General features: G+C 40.2%; 1 long non-coding RNA gene across 1 annotated transcript in view; it reads left to right on the top strand.

Moving 5' to 3' along the window:
* The window catches only part of LOC117202780 (uncharacterized), a 431,485-nt gene that overhangs the window by 395,560 nt on the left and 19,501 nt on the right, over window positions 1-16,424 (top strand). The window contains exons 10-11 of the long non-coding RNA XR_007473247.1: window positions 643-700; window positions 8,476-8,558. This is a non-coding gene — a long non-coding RNA (uncharacterized LOC117202780). The remainder of the gene's footprint in view (window positions 1-642; window positions 701-8,475; window positions 8,559-16,424) is intronic.

The raw sequence follows: 16,424 nt of genomic DNA, 5'->3' as shown, positions 1-16,424 counted from the left end.
TATTTTAGCAAAGAAAGGACAATGAAAACTTTTCAAGGAGGTCAGAAGTTGTGTTCCATACTCTAATTTGATTTGCCCCGACTGGAGGGCATTTTCAACACAGTGTAAACAGTTTTCAGCAAACACATTCTTAAAGATCTTTTCAACTCTCTGGTTTCAATGGACGGTGAGTGGACACATATGTTAATGAAGTATGTTTATTACCAAAGCTGATGCTGAAATCAAACTACCGGCTAGCCTGCCATGTCCATTTCTACCTATGTTGTTGGTACAACCAACTGACTCCTCTTATAGATTTTTCTATGTTCTTTTTCATTCACCCTTTCTTCTTCTCTCCCAAGGAGATAATTGACACTGCCTTTGCATTTCTTGCTTAGCCCGGCTCTGCCTCCTGGGGTGTACCTCCTGCTCTAAATCATGGCTGATGATGTAGAAATTTCCCCTTCCAGGACCCACCCCCTCAGTTCCTAATTTCCAAATTTCACATTTAGCCACAGTATTCTTTGCCTCTGGTCTCCATCAAATGCTACTTAAATAATGTTGCTAGGAAAACTGAAACAGTAGTATCATTTATTTTGTTTCTCCACTTATTCTAAAATGTTCTGCTTCTCAAAACAAAACTTTTCGTTTTATCTATTTTAGAGGAAGAGGAGGCACCCTCATCCCCCCCAGTAGTTTGGTCTCCACCAGAAACACCGAGGTCAGTTCAGTAGGAGTTTTGAGTCGATCACATTGAGCTACATTTTGCGGGCATACTCGGGAAAATCCTGTTGATGTAAAACAGAAAATTAAACTAGTTTCATTGCAAGTGTGCATATAGTGTCCTTAAAACATGGAAAAGCTCTTATTGTCCTTTCTTATATTTTATGGCCAATACGTCTGACCAAAAATCCATCTCCAGCCAGTATTTTTCTATAAGATGGAAATGGAGTGAATGCCCCAGCAGGACGCTGGTGAGAGGAGTGTTCTGCATGTGATAGACGCACACCTGAACTTCAGATTCATTGTTCAAGCAGGAAATCACCCAATTTCCCTGCATTCTATATTTTTTCTCTTTAAATTATATATTTAAAGTGTGCTTTTATTAACGGGTATTACATGATCTCACTTTCACAGATGACAAAGGCTTGGGGGAAGTTAATGCTTTGCTATTATTAACTTATCAAGCAACCGCAGTCCCCAGGCATTCTTTCAGGCAATAAACCGTATTCGTTTTGTTGTTGGCTCACCCTTTATTTTTATGGCCCATTAACCAGTACTGAATTAAAATCAAATTTGTATAAATGATCTAATAGTTTTGCAAACTAGTTAGTCATCTGAATACCCAACACATGGCAATGCCAGAGTAAGGTTATGAATCAAATACAAGCATAGATTTTAAATCATTGATGATTAAAATATTCTTTTTTAAAAACTGATAGCCAAAAAGGGTAGAGAAAATGTTTTAAAAAAAAAAAGATAAATTTGGCACAAACTTTAGCAAACATTCCATTTGCATACAGAGTGGGATTTGTGGCTGAATGAAACCCATGCTCTGCGTTGGCGACAGTGCAGGTTACAACTTCCTGTTCTTTCCTGTCACTTCATATCGGCTTTTGGAGAAGTGGAAGGTTTCTGGTCTAATTTTTCCACTTCTCAATATTAATACTATCAAAGTGTACTAAAGCTTTACTTTGTGAATCCTTTTACCATCCTGGAAAAAATAAAGATGAAACAGAATATTTAAATGGGAAATTTTTTGTGATCCTAATGAGAGGTTTGGAGTTCTCTGAACCACTAATTATAATGATACGATTCTAATTTTTCTTCCTCAAATAATAAGCACCTCTTATTTTGAGGAGAAGAATTTAACTAATTAAATTCCTCCTAAATAAAGGAGGTGAGTCTTTTGGGTCCCATGAGACTTTCCACAGAGATCCCCTCTGGCCTGGCCCAACTGTGGCCTTGTGACCATTCGATGAGGTGGGAAATGTCACTTGAGATGCATGTAGTCACGTGACAGCGTCATCACTAAGCAGAGGACTTTCTCAGGGGGGTTGCTACAGTGCTCTCATGGATTCTGCTTCCAAATGTTGCTCTCATGGTGCTCAAAATATGTCATTTCACTGTGTGCTTCTGCAAGAAATTTTGCCAAGCAGACATCTGTTTGGATCGAGATGCTACACCTTGAAAAGGGAGGAGTTTGTGTGGTAGAAAGACAGGGCCTTTGAGTCAGAAGAACTTGGCTTTAGTCTTGACCACTGATCACCATTTAAGGTACAGGCTCAATGAACTCTTCACTAAAATGAAGATGAAGCTACCTACCACTGGGTTTACTGTAGGGTGGGGATTAAATGAGATAATATATGGAATATAGTTTGATGCCTGGACATCATAGAAGCTCAAAGATAGAGATTACCATTAAAAAAATAAAAACAATCTTTTGCCCCGAGAAGAGCAAAAGATTAAACTAATCCAACTGAAGATTCAAATACCTAAGGCTCAACTCAGGCACACTACTGTAAAAAATATTAGTCAGATCCGTTCCCCTATGTGTAGACACTCCATGACTGTGGTAGATAGAAATGCAGACTGATTTAGATGCTTCCTGGTGGTGATGTAAATGCCACGGACAGCATCATGGGATTTTCTAAAATGATGAATAATTCCTGGGAAAGTTCGGGGGAAAGAAACCCTCCCTCAGTTGACGTATAGTAGCATTCCTGGAAAAGACTGTTTATATTAAAATTGTACAAAAAGTGGTTTGCATTCATATTTAAACAGTTTGTTTTTAGGAACAAACATCATTGACAAGTTTCTCTTCTTCACATGAAAGTCCTCTGGGACACAGGAAGGCATGAGGGAGCAGGGACCGTTCTTCATTCTTCCTGGTGGAGAACCAGCCACCCTTTGCAGGAGGGAGCCTTCCAGGTTCCTATTTGCTAACTTGTAGTAGAGGAGCTAGTCTCTTGGCAACCAAGAAACCAGGTCCACCCGTTTTCAAAATCTCCCCTTGGGTCGACTCTTTTCTCTAGAAGAGGACATTCCTTTACAACAACAAGCTCTGTGGGGAAAAGCAGGCCTGGTGAAACTATCAAGGAGAGGCCAGCAGGTGGTCCCAGACATGGGGGAGGGAAAAGCCTTAAGGGAAAGTGCCGACAAGAAAGAAGACATTGTCAAAGGAAGCTATCTGAGCGCTGGAGAATTGGCCCAGGAGCGGGGGCTGTCCCAGAAGGAGGAACTGTAACTGGGAATAGTTGACTCAGCATGCAAAAGCCAATGACCAGGGCTTCCCTGGTGGCGCAGTGGCTGGGAGTCCGCCTGCTGATGCAGGGGACACGGGTTCCTGCCCCGGTCCGGGAAGATCCCACATGCCATGAGCCATGGCCACTGAGCCTGCGCGCCCGGAGCCTGTGCTCCGCAACGGGAGAGACCACAACAGTGAGAGGCCCACGCATAAATAAAAAAAATAAAAAATTAAAAAAAGCCAATGACCAAGGCACCAAGAGGGGCCGAGTCTCAGAAACCAACACTGAGTTGAATCTGACCAAAGAGGCAGGTGGCCCCAACGAGGGAAGCACAGACCATTAGACTACAACATCACTCTAGTCACCTCCTGAGAAGACTGCAGCCCGTGCTTCCCCTCTTCTGAAAGGTAAGGACGAAGCTCCCCAGGAATCCTCTACGTGAGCCCTCTGTCCTGGCCCAGGCCTGTTCTCCACTGGCAACAAGAAATATCTCAACACCAACCATGAGAATCATTCTCTATCCACACAACGTGGACACGGAAGTGGATAACCTTCCAAATTAACCTACCTCCCAATGAGGCTACTTTGAAGACTGAGAAAAACAGCAAGATCGTTTTTGCCTTTCTTACCTGAATGTCTTCGATTTTGCCTCTTTCAGTATTATTCTATTAAGCCAAACTATTAATGGCTAAATTGGGAACCTGATAGGTTACATTTGTTAGTATAATGTTTTATAAGTAGTATAGTTGTAGTAGTTTTTATTGTTAAAAAAATAAACCAGACCACAGAATATTGGTTTCTGCTGTTGAACATGCCTCCATAACATCAGCTATACTGAGTTTTATGTGAGACATTTCATACGTGAAACATTTAAAACTCAGGTTTATTGCTATATAACTAGGGCTCAATATCTTCTTATTATAAAATAATATTATTTACCATTATAGTTAATAGAAAAGCCAAAAAATTTATCCAGGTTATGTGTTCTGTTTTGTTCAAAGGCCAGAACGTTGGTCACATTCATCAATCATGTGATTCTTAATCCATCTTCACTCACCAGAAGTACAGTCAGTGGAAATTCGGCCTTGACTGACCTCTGCTTTCTCACTCACACTTTATCTATCATATGTGGCCTATCTATTTTGCATTTCTGTGTGTCTGTATATCTTAACAGGAACTCTGGAAGGACATATGTCAGGCACAGGTAACCTGCTACCATCCAGACCACGTGTTTTCTCCTGTTTGTGGCCTCAGGATTGTAGGGAACTTACCTGCCTTGTTCATCCCTGTATCCACAGCATCTAGAATAGTTCCAGACATGGATTAAGCACCCATAAAACAGTTGTAAATAAACGAAGGACAAGAACAAGTGGGTGATAAGTTGCCCATCCTTATGTTTTATATAAAGGCACTAATATTTTTCAAAAGTCTTGGTGCACTAGATTCAGGCGGGCTAAGTGCAGCCATAAGTCTCATTTAAACAATCTTCCTATAGAACATGCACATATAGAACACATACTACACTAGCCTATGATTTATAAATCCTCATTAGTCATTTTTAATCAACAACTCTACAATATGTATCTCCTTCATCCCAAGCAAGGAGGATGATCACTGTGGAAAACACAGTGAAAAATGGAACCGATCTGCATTCAGTCTCTCTGAAGACAAAAAAAAAAAAAGAGTTATATGAGGCAGGTCTGGAATTATGAGGTAACTAGAAACTTTATAATATTAGAAATAACTGAAGTCTTGGAGTATTAAGCCTGGAGACTGGTGAACACGTTAAGACTTGTCTTAAACATTTAAGGCACTATCATTTTGTGGTGCTGTTATTGGATATTTAGGTATGTTTCACCATGGATAAAGTTAGGGCTCTGAAAGTAAGTATAAGGTAACTGAGAAGTAGATTATTTGATGGTTAAATATTTACAAAGATGTAAGAGGTAGCAAGTTCCTTGTCGCTGGCATGCTCAAGTATGGACTGGGTATACACTTGGTGGAGACTGTGGAGAAGGTCATATATCACACCAGGGTGGTATTTGAACTACTTGGCCTTCGGTATGCCCCCAAAACCTGGGAAATTATGATTTTGTGAGACAAAATCCCAGGCATTATTAAGCCATGAAACTAATTGTGGTACTGGATCTAAGAAGCAAATTTCAAGCAGCTGAGAAGCTTTAGGGTAGCTCTGAGCTGAGTATTTGTGGAGGACTGGGGAGGATATTTAGGATTGGGAGAATGTTCTGAGGAAGTCTACAGAGGAGGGAGAAATCATCAAACACACTCAGAGGTCAATTTGACTGAAATGAAGGTTCGTGTAGAATTGTATTAAAATTGGGCTCAGTGAGGTACAGTGTGATATAATCCGTGGGAAGAGAGAACATTTTGCCAATTGAGAAATACCACACAAGTGTTAAGTATTATCCAATTTTCACAGAGAGACTTGAACTGCCAGGTGGAGTGTCAGGTAGTTTGGCAGGAGGTGATGCCCACGTCCAAGGTTGGCCAAAAGTATGAGTCCCGGAAGAAGCCGAGACTGGGAAAACTAGGATTCCAGGAAGTAGGCAGCTGTGCAAGCAGTTGGCACAAAGGGAAAGGACTCTGGCATCTGAAGAGCCTGTTAAGAGAAAGGGAACACCCAAATCCGAAAGAAAAGATGTATCCTCAGCAAGTGACCAAGGTATAAACTCAGATATGGTGTCGTGTACTAAGGAGCCCAAAGAATAAGTCAAAAGCCCAGTGAATAGGACTAAGACGTAAGATCGGAGTGGTGCCAGCAAAGAGGACGGCTTGTTTCTGGGCCTCTAAGATACCAGCCCGAGGTTCCCTAAACATTTATTCCTACTGGGAAAGTTGACCTCAGACCCTGGGATAAGGCTGAAAAAAATAATAAATAAATTAAATTAAATTAAATTAAATACTAGCCTGAGGTTCCCTAAACATTTATTCCTACTGGGAAAGTTGACCTCAGACCCTGGGATAAGCCTGAAAAAAATAATAAATAAATAAATAAATAAAATAAAATTAAGTAAAATACTAGCCCGAGGTTCCCTAAACATTTATTCCTACTGGGAAAGTTGACCTCAGAACCTGGAATAAGCCTGAAAAAAATAATAAATGAATAAATAAATAAATAAATAAAATTAAATAAAATACTAGCCCGAGGTTCCCTAAACATTTATTCCTACTGGGAAAGTTGACCTCAGACCCTGGGATAAGCCTGAAAAAAATAATAAATGAATAAATAAATAAATAAATAAAATTAAATAAAATACTAGCCCGAGGTTCCCTAAACATTTATTCCTACTGGGAAAGTTGACCTCAGACCCTGGGATAAGCCTGAAAAAAATAATAAATTAATTAATTAATTAAATTAAATTAAATTAAATACTAGCCCGAGGTTCCCTAAACATTTATTCCTACTGGGAAAGTTGACCTCAGACCCTGGGATAAGTCTGAACTAGACATGGAAGTTCAGGGGTCTTAGCCACAAGGATTGGAAAGTAAGGGGAGAAAGAAGCCACCAAGAACAGCAGATGTATTTAAACCTGATGCCCACTCTGATCAGTTGTCCAAGTCACTTCCTGGAACATGGTACTGAGAAGGTTTCAGAAGATATGTTACTACATAGTGTGAAAAAAAAAATGCCACAACCAAGTGATGGTGCCTTCCGTGGGCATGGGACAGTGGTCAACACAGGCATCACGTGTTCATCATTCTTGTACAGCAACATTCCAAACTAGGGATGAGGCTTGAATTAGAGTCAGAGAGTGGCAGACCTTGATTACCAGATTGAAGTACTATGATTTTATCTGAGATTCAAGGGACTTCACTGAAAGATCATGGCCAACATTGCTGTGCACTTCTGGTGTTAGATCACAACAGGTCTGCAGAGAAGCTATATTGATCAGGGGAGCAGAGACTCTTCAACATCTGTGTTTGTGGCTCTCAGTTTCCCCTCTAGTGTGAGAAATGAAATTGTGTGCCCTCATGTTAGATTTTCTGTGCAGTGAATTGTAAAAGCCATTGCCAATAAGAATTATTTCATGTACACGTAATCCCATGTGCAGTCTGCTGCAAATTTATTCATGATCTTCTCCAGCTAATATGAGGAAACGCAGCTGCGGTGCCAAGATGACAGGACGATTTATATAGAGAACTGAAATCCACATTAAAATTCTTTGACTTGATCTCCTGCTCTGTAATTTGAAGGGGAATACAAGGGACATATATATATTTTTAAATAACCTTTCCTTGGTTCTCAAATAATTTATAGTATTATTCCACTATTCTCTGCTTCTTACCATGTTTTAAAAAATAACCCTTCCTAAGGTAAGATGTGCAGGTAGAAGATTAGCATCATTGCCCATGAAGTAGCACTTATGTGTTGCTTATGAATATATGGGATAGAGTTCCTGAAGAAAGGACACCAACACCAATGTGTAAACTAAGTAAAATTATAGAATTTTAATCTGAACATTTAAAATATATATGTATATATATATACCCTACTGCAAACACATTTTATAGATGGGGAAAATGAGACCCAGAGATGGTAGAGCCTCAGTGAAGTTTCCATAGCAGAGGCAGAAATAGGACTTGAGTAGACCTGTCATGTGCAGAACCTCTGTGATTTCCTCCCCATCGTGATGTATTTTGAGTTTTCTTTTTTAGAAATAGAACCATCATTATTCTCCAGTTCTAGGATTAAAAATCTCAGTTTTCGTACACTGCACTCCCTCCGATGCCCTCCTCCCCCACCCCTGCTGCCTTACTCTCAGGTGCCAGTACCTGCCCATCTTGCTGACCTACCTTTGCAGTTACTGCTTCCTTTCTTCTTCATTCACTTTCAGTTCCTCAAAGGGACGCCCCTAAGAGAGCTCTCATTCACTTGGTGGCTTTTTAAATTATTTTTTAATTGTTATTTTTTCCTCTTTGTTATAGTCCATAAACCACCATCAGATGTAGATTCATTAAACATGTTTTCTATCATCTTTCCCAGGCACAAAAGCCTTCAATGGCATCTGTTTCCTACTGATTCAGGTCCAATGTCTTTAGAGCCTCACGTTCAATGCCACCCGCATTCTAGCTTCAATCCCTAACCCACTCTTTTCCCAAGAAAATCTCTCCTTTCACACCCCACCCATATCTATAATTTTAATATATATATAGTTATATAAATGTGTGTCACTTTAGAAACTTGTCCACGTTTATTAAATTTCATTTACTCCGCTGAATTCCCCAGAGGCTTTGCACGGAGACCAAGTTCAGCCTGATTCCCCTGTGCTTGGCTTGCTGACCCTTTCATCACAGCTGCTCAGGCCTTTGGTGAGTAAGTGAGACTCTCCTCGCAATTAACACATCTGGTCAATTCCTGACACAAGAGTTTCCTTTCCAGCTGAGTCAGTCTAGTCTCTGCCCCAAGAACACCTACTGCACTGTTCCTTATCTACTCCCCCTCACCCTCCAGTCTCTTTCTCTTCCTCCCTTCCTGGCTGTCCAGACTAGATTCTTTCTTTTCTACTGTTTCAACTCCTGCTTATTCTATGCAAATGCTCTATTTTCCTCATGGAGTCTTTCTTGATTATTACAACTGGAAGAGATTTTTCTCACTCCAGATGTCCTATCACTTAAGAATTTCAGTACAAGACATTTAATGAAATGTGCCCTAAAAGCCTTATATTGCGATTATTTGTTTGCATGTTTTATTTCCTTATGGTTGAAGGTGGTCTTACCAATATTTGTGTTTGCTAAAGTAGTTAGCACCAAATGAAGGAACAAATATGAAATGCTAGTTCAGATTGGGGCACTGACCACATTACTTACTATTAATAATAAAAGAAACAGAACTGACAGTGAAAAGGAAGTGATTATTAGCAAACGAAAACTTGGAAGAATTTCTGAAAGGTAGATAAACAACTCACATATAAGTATTGACTGGTGAGCACTTTCAGAACTCCTCAGAGAAAGATACTAAACTTCCTTTTAAAAAAATAGGAGCAAGTATTAAACAAACACTAGACTTCTCATGAGCACAATCTAATGTTTAACAACAATGGAGTAACAATGGTATGAGGGAAACCACATTAGCATTCAAGCATGCGGGCAGAATTAGGTGCTTTCCAACCAAAAAAGGCTCAGCAAGTTTATCTGGTCAGGCACGTTTAAAAAAAAACTATAAACAATTAAAAAGCATAAATTCAGGTTACAAATCCAAAAAGAAATTGGAGAAAGAAGAGGATATGAGTTTTAAGGTGGAACTAACGTGTCCCTGGAAAAGAAAGGTAAATCTCAGAACGACTCCTTTACTGCTGGTGTAGAAATAATCGTTCCAAATTAGAACATGAAGTCCGAGGGCTACATGAAAATGTCTTTAAGAAGAAAGTAGATAGTGTCATACAAAATGAGTGACTATCTTTCCTGTCAAGAAAAAAGAAAGGCAATTACAAAGTGAGGTTTAAAGAAAAAACAAGATGAAAATAAATCATGCTCCCCAAATGAAATTTTGACATAATTTTTTAGGAGTTGATGGAGTTTAAAGAACAGTGCCTTTTGAAATAACAAAGTCAAACACTGTTCAGGTAATTCATAGGAAAAGAGAAGGCTGACAGACGTTCTCAATTCAGGTATAATCATTGTGGATTTATGATAGCCACAACCATAATTACTTTACCGGGATTTTCTTTTCTAGAGAGTGATTTATCACTTTTTATATAATGACCCACTTTCTAAAGGTTTTGAAAAATGTTAAACTTTATCGGGATCTTTAAGAATTTATATATACTGTTGAGGAGAAACTTTTATTCTAAGTTTAGCAAGTTTTTCAGTTTTGTTTCTTTTTTTCAATAAATTTTTAAATGAAATGTAATATTTAAAAATATTAACAGTGCTTTTCTCATGATTATTCTTTTCTCTACTTTTCCAAATTTTATAGCACTAGTATGTAACACTTTTAAAACAAAAATGTAACATATCATTTTAAGCAAATTAGTGTATTAAAAGTACCGAAGATATTTTAATGCTTTTATTAATGATATTGTAACCCAATTCCAGAAAGAGCTCAGAGCTAATGAGAGAGATGAAGTGGTTTTTCAGCCTATTGTGCTATTTAGTTTTTTCACTTTTTTAAAATCAAAAATCAAGTTGCCCTATTTACTTTGAATTTAGAATTGTATTTCTTCTGAGTAAATATAATTACTATTATTATTAATGTTTAATCCAAAATTATTTCTCCTCTTATTTTAAGGAAAATAAATCTCAAAAATTTTTAATGAAATTCATCAAGATACACTAAGAAAATCTTGCTGCAAAGGTAAGGGAGAAGACACTCATTTATTAGGCTCTTTTTATTTTATTGATCAAACCTAAAGCATTTGAAGATCAACCTACAGCGAAATGTTCTTACAATCATGAAAAGGAGAATCCAAGCTGTGAAAAGGTCAGAGGAGCCTGGATTGGTCAGTGGTGATAAGAAGGGAAGATGGCATGTAGATTTGGCCCCTGTTATAACTCAGCTGGTGATGGGATGGGATCCAGGAGCATCATCCAGTAGGAAGGAGGGGGCCAAGGGCAGTGGCTGGAGCTGAGTGCGGCCAGGGCGGCAGAACTGGCCCCTCTCAAGAGAAGTTGGATCAAGAAGTTGGATCCAAATTTGAGGAGACAGAGCTTCCCATTAGTGGCTAAAAGGGGAAAGGTAGACTTTGGAGTCAGACAAGCCTGGGATGAAATCTCGCACTGCAATTACACAAGCAAATGATTGGACCTCTTCAAGCTTTCTTTCTGTCTTCAATATGGTGATAATAATTCTTACCTTAATTCTCACGTCATATTTGCCATGAGGATGGTCAAGTCTGGACAGGAGACATCATTATGATTCCAGGGGATCCATTCTATACAGCAGAGGAATTGGAAGTCAGGAGGGGGTTCGGGGATGAGCTTTGGTCCTGATAGATAAGGCTGGAGTGCTGACAAGATGTTTGTGCAGAAAGCAATTTGTACGAAACAGATGTGCACAGAAAGTGCTGGAGAAAGCCTGGACCTTGTCGAGCCCCAGGGTCCCTGGTTCACTCCAGGCACATTGGCTCCTGGTTGCATGACCAAGCCAATCTGCTTCAGCCCTCAGCCGGCTTGCGGTGGCTCTGGGTCCCGTAACGCCCTCCAAGCTTCATCAGGTTCGGCTCAAATTTCAGCTGAACTGAATTTACAAACAATGCTTCTCAACCGTACATTTGAATGATAGATAACATTTAAAAATATATTTATAGCTGGGTCCTATTTCCTACCATTTTTATTTAGTTGGTCCAATGAGTAGCTGGAGTTGAGAACCACTGATCAAAATTCTTTAATGTCCACAACTAAATGGAGTTGAAAAACTTGGGGTTGCAAATTGATTCCTCAGTTATAAAAAGATGCTACCACCCACCTGCTCTTGTCTCTAGTTCCAGAAATGACTATTTTCAAGTTCTGACTTGATTTAGGTAATATGAATTCATTCCACACTTTAAAGCCTGTGAGATAGTGCTTGAAGGTAGGTAACTCCCTGTAATAAGCCTTTTGAATAAATCGTAGGGTAACAGAGAACACATGTAAAAGGCTGCTGAGGATGTGTCATGCCATGGGAACATGACATTAAGATCTCAGCCTTGCTGGCCAAGCATTCAAGTGAACTTTATATATATTTAGACCAAAACATTCTCCCTCGGCGATTTGCTTGTCTGTATGAAGTTTCCCAAAACAGAGAGAGATGGTATTCAAGCCTTGTTCATGGATGTTTTCTTAGTTTTCAAACTGACCACTAAAGACAGACTTTTTCCTATTGACCCTGTACTCCTGGGGCCAATGTTTGTCATGTTAGCAGATCTCTGTGTGTAGACTGATTATAGTTCCACCCTAACCTATACACATTTATGAGTTCATTGATGGACTTATTTTCAGGCTTATTTACTTATGTATTCCATTCACCTTTCCAGTAAAGATTTTTTTAAGTTTAAATTTTATTTTGTTTTAATTTTTATTGGAGTATAGTTGATTCACAATGTTGTGTTCGTTTCTGCTGATTCAGCAAAATGCATCAGTTATACATAGATGTGTATCCACTTTTTTTCAGATTCTATTTCCCTATAGGTCATTACAGAGTATTGAGTAGAGTTCCCCGTGCTGTCCAGTAGGTCCTTATTCGTTATCTATTTTATATGCAGTGGTGTGTATATGTCAATCCCAATCTCCCAATTTTCCAGTAAAGATTTAAGATGAGATAGCTTCTAATGTGTAACCATGACCCCACTTCCCTCATGTCCTCTTGCAGAACGAAACCCTATGGTTCCATTCGGAGCCGGAGGGGCTGGTGAGTGGTTGGTTTGCCTGTGAAACACCCTGCGTCTGGGATGTGGTCTGTTCGTTTACTCGTCATTCCATATGGCCCATTGACAGCCGATAGCAACTTTGCCCATCATTACAGTTGGGGAGTTGACAGATGACAGATGTCAGTTGGAGATGGCTCTCTCACACATGGCCAGCCAATCACCAAGCACCCCCCAAAGGTGGGGACAAGATCCCAGCCAACAGATGGCTTGGCCTGTCTTGAAGAGGCAGTAATTAAACATTTTGGCTAGAAATCTCCTTTTTTAGGTTTCCCTTAAGGAGTTGTCATTCAGCCCCATATGCACTGATTTTTCTCCTTCTCCAAACATTTTTTCACACTGTCATTCAGGCACTTGACAGAAGTTCCCACAAGTACGTTTTCAGAGATTCTGGTCAAATCAACTCCAGAAAACCAAAAGATGAAACCTGTCATGTTTAATACGTTGAAAAGAAACAACTGAGTTACAGATAGCAGCTTCATGAAAGCCAGAGGTGGTTTTGGTAGAAGACTCACTGCTTCCTTTAAAAAACCAAAAACAAACCCAAAAAAAAGGATGTTCTCAAAGGCAACTACTTTTCTTACAGCTTTCTTCATATTTTTGGTGATGTTTATGTTTCAAGAAGATTGTTCTTTTTCCCAACTGGGATTCACCATCTGATTGTTTGTGTGAAAAGTCCTGTGTATTATGGCCAAAGGCACGCTATTTCAGATCATGTCCTACAAGCTCACGGCAGAGCACGGGCCCGTGATAGGAAAGAAAAACTTCCTTCCTGGGAAAAGGATGCGGCTTTATCTGGGGTCTCTTCGTCCAAACACTTCATTCAGACCCACTTCTGGGGATTCTCTGCTTTGCGATTCTTTCCATTTCACAGAATTCTTCTTGTGGGAGAAAAACACCATATATGTGTCTAATGGAGGAATACAATCCTTAATTTAAAAGGCTATAAAATATTTTGATATAAACCTGTGAAAAGTGCTACTTGGGGCAAGAGTCCTGTTTATTTTTTTCCTGTTCGCTTAAGGGAACTAACTTTTCTCGAGACAAATGGTAATGTTTTTTTAAAAGTCATGTCGAGTAGAGGTTTTCCTAAGGGAAAGAAAAATATCTCTTCCAAAATCTGAATATCTTTGTCTCAGTGAGCACTCTAGAGAAAAAAATATGTATACTCATATCCATGATTTATCGAAGGAAAAACCGGCTACGTATTAAATTATGATGATCAACATGCTTGATTTCATCAAGTGCTGTGTCTTACAGAACTTTAATCCAAGTTAAGTATTTTTTTTTCTTAAAGAAAAACACGCAGAACCGTAATCCATAGACATACACCCCTGGAAATGAACTGTATATTTCCTGCTTTTTCATGTTATTGCCACCAGTGGCTACACTTCTTATATCTGCGGTGACCACAGTTCATTGATCACTGACACGATGGAACTCCATGGCTTCCACATGTCGTTACCAAATGTGACAAAGATGAGGACCTTTCCATCCATGAATCAGGGGTGGGACAAGAAGAGGTACACCTTCAAAACTCCAGAGATGACTGCTGGGGAGTTTTGATTGTGCATTATTGGTACAATTTCTTATCATATTCCCTTTAGAGTTGCTGTCATTCATCATTGACGTTGACTCGAGTTCTTACCTTTAGGCTAGTATTAGAAGCTTTTGCAAGTTCATGCAACCTGTCTTAGTAATGGTCTATTAAGCTCCATATCTGTAAACCACACACCTGAAAATCAGGTCATTAGAAATCATATTAAAAATAATACACAATAATTCTTGCTGTTAGTTTTCCCTTCCAATATTTTTATTTAATACATTTCCCACTTGTAAGAGTCCATAGAATTAGTTTGCCAAAATGAAGCTGTATATAAATAATTCATTTCTAGATGCTTTTCTTTACAATTCTCTAGCTGTTGGCTATTGGGATGTAAGGTAGAGAGCAAAGACAGATCAGACCCAGGCTCGGTGTCCTTTTAGTCTTAATGCTGGTATGACCAGCTAAGTCTGGGTTCTCCCAAGAGCAGAGCCTGAGCCAATGATGTGAGTGAGAGTAATTTATTAGGAAGTACTCCATGGAGCCAGGAAAGCAGGACAGAGAAGGGGCGAAGCTGGGCAAAGGTGGGATTTGACATGAGGACCCAGACTCTGCAGGGTTCTGCGGGAGCTCTGGAGGGTGTGTGCAGACCGGAGACTAAGTCCTGGGCGTTGGTCGTTCTGATACCGACCAGAGTTCTTCGCCTTCCCCAATCAATAGTAATTGACTAGAACCCAAACAAGAAATTCAGGCAGGACTTTATTGGGGCCCCTGCTGCAGCGGCGGTGGCGGGGGGGGAGCGAAAACAAGTAATCATTTTCCTTTCTTGCTCACTCCCTGAAGGAGGGCGAGCTTGTTCCTTACATGGGGTGAGGGTAGGGGTGTGTCCAGGGGTCAGGCCGGAGGGGTGGCTTAGGTGATGTTGGTGTTGAGTGCAGGGGACATGCGCAGTACCCTGCTTTTGCTCCGGGCTCTTCAAAAGTGGCAGTTGGGTTTTTTGGTCTCTTTGTATCTTTTGTACAAAATTTGCCCCAACTGGGAACGCTAGCAGTTATTTTTAGTCCCGTACAGTTTCTTTGTATTTTGTAGCTCAAGGAGACGTTTGTCCAGGTGCAAGCATTGCAGCACTGCAGCAAAGGGTCCCGGGTCCCAGCCTGCCTCACTTCCACACCAGTCCTTGGCCTTGAGCTGGTGGTGGTTTTCGAGGGAATTTCTGGCTGTTAGTTGGGCAGTGAACACATTGGCCAAGACCAGTCTCTGAAGGTGGCCGATGTGAGCCATTAGCAGACAGTTCACAGAAACTGGGAGAAGGATGCTCAGGGCTGGTGAGAGGCACAGGTTCTACGTTAGCTGGGGAGGGGGTGGAAAGGAGCAAACTCTGCGGCAGCACTGACCTTGGGAAAATTACAGTCTCAGGTGACCAGGTTCCTTACCTGTAAGAAAAAAGATGGGAAGGAGGGTTACATAAGAAGACAATGTTGTTGGGAGGATTAAATAACATAATACCTGAAAGTGCCTGACACAGCTCCTCAGGTGCGCTAATCAGTTCACACCTGTTACTGTCTTTCTGTGCTTTTTAAAGTAAACTGCTTTTCCACATCATTTCCAGGTTAGGAATGTTCAGTGTTTCTGGTTTCCTGCAGAGAGCTCCTAATGGTGGCATTTGGGTTATTTATCAATGTGAATCCAACATTTCCACCAGCCACCCCATAGATCAAAACTGTTCAACCCAGGGACCAAGGTCGTGGGGATCTGTGAAGTCCATGAACCCTCTGAAATTGTGTAGAAATACAGAATGCTCCTTATTCTAGAAAAAGAGCCTATTGCTTGGATAGGCAGGGTGGTGTTGAGCCCAGATTCCAGGTCACATATTTCTGACTGCGTGACCTTTGAACTGTTCACACTTCAGTTTTGTCATCTAGTAAGGGGAGAGCTTGATCGTGAGACCTCATGGGGCTGTGAAGTTTAAATTAGTAAAAACCACTTATGTGAAAAACATTGAAGGCACATTGAAATTATGTGCGTGTTATCATTTATATTACTGCTAGCATTAATATAGCATTGTTATTATTACCATCACCATATCATGGTATGCTTAAAGGGGTCTGTGGCCAAAAAATGTCTGGGGACCACAGCCCTGATACACTTGCTACTGTAACCTTGCTGTTCTCTAAAAGCCCCCATACACATTCCTGCATCTGTGCCTTTGCTCTAGTGCTAACTTCCCCTAAAGGGTCCTCTCCTCCTAATACACTGGCAGCCATTCAAGGGCCGACTCGTCTGTCCAGCAGC

This window comes from Orcinus orca, chromosome 18 (genome assembly GCF_937001465.1).
Source record: "Orcinus orca chromosome 18, mOrcOrc1.1, whole genome shotgun sequence".
Lineage (NCBI taxonomy): Eukaryota > Metazoa > Chordata > Mammalia > Artiodactyla > Delphinidae > Orcinus > Orcinus orca.
The sequence above is the reverse complement of the archived record's forward strand: the minus strand, read 5'-3'. Positions and strand labels throughout refer to the sequence as shown.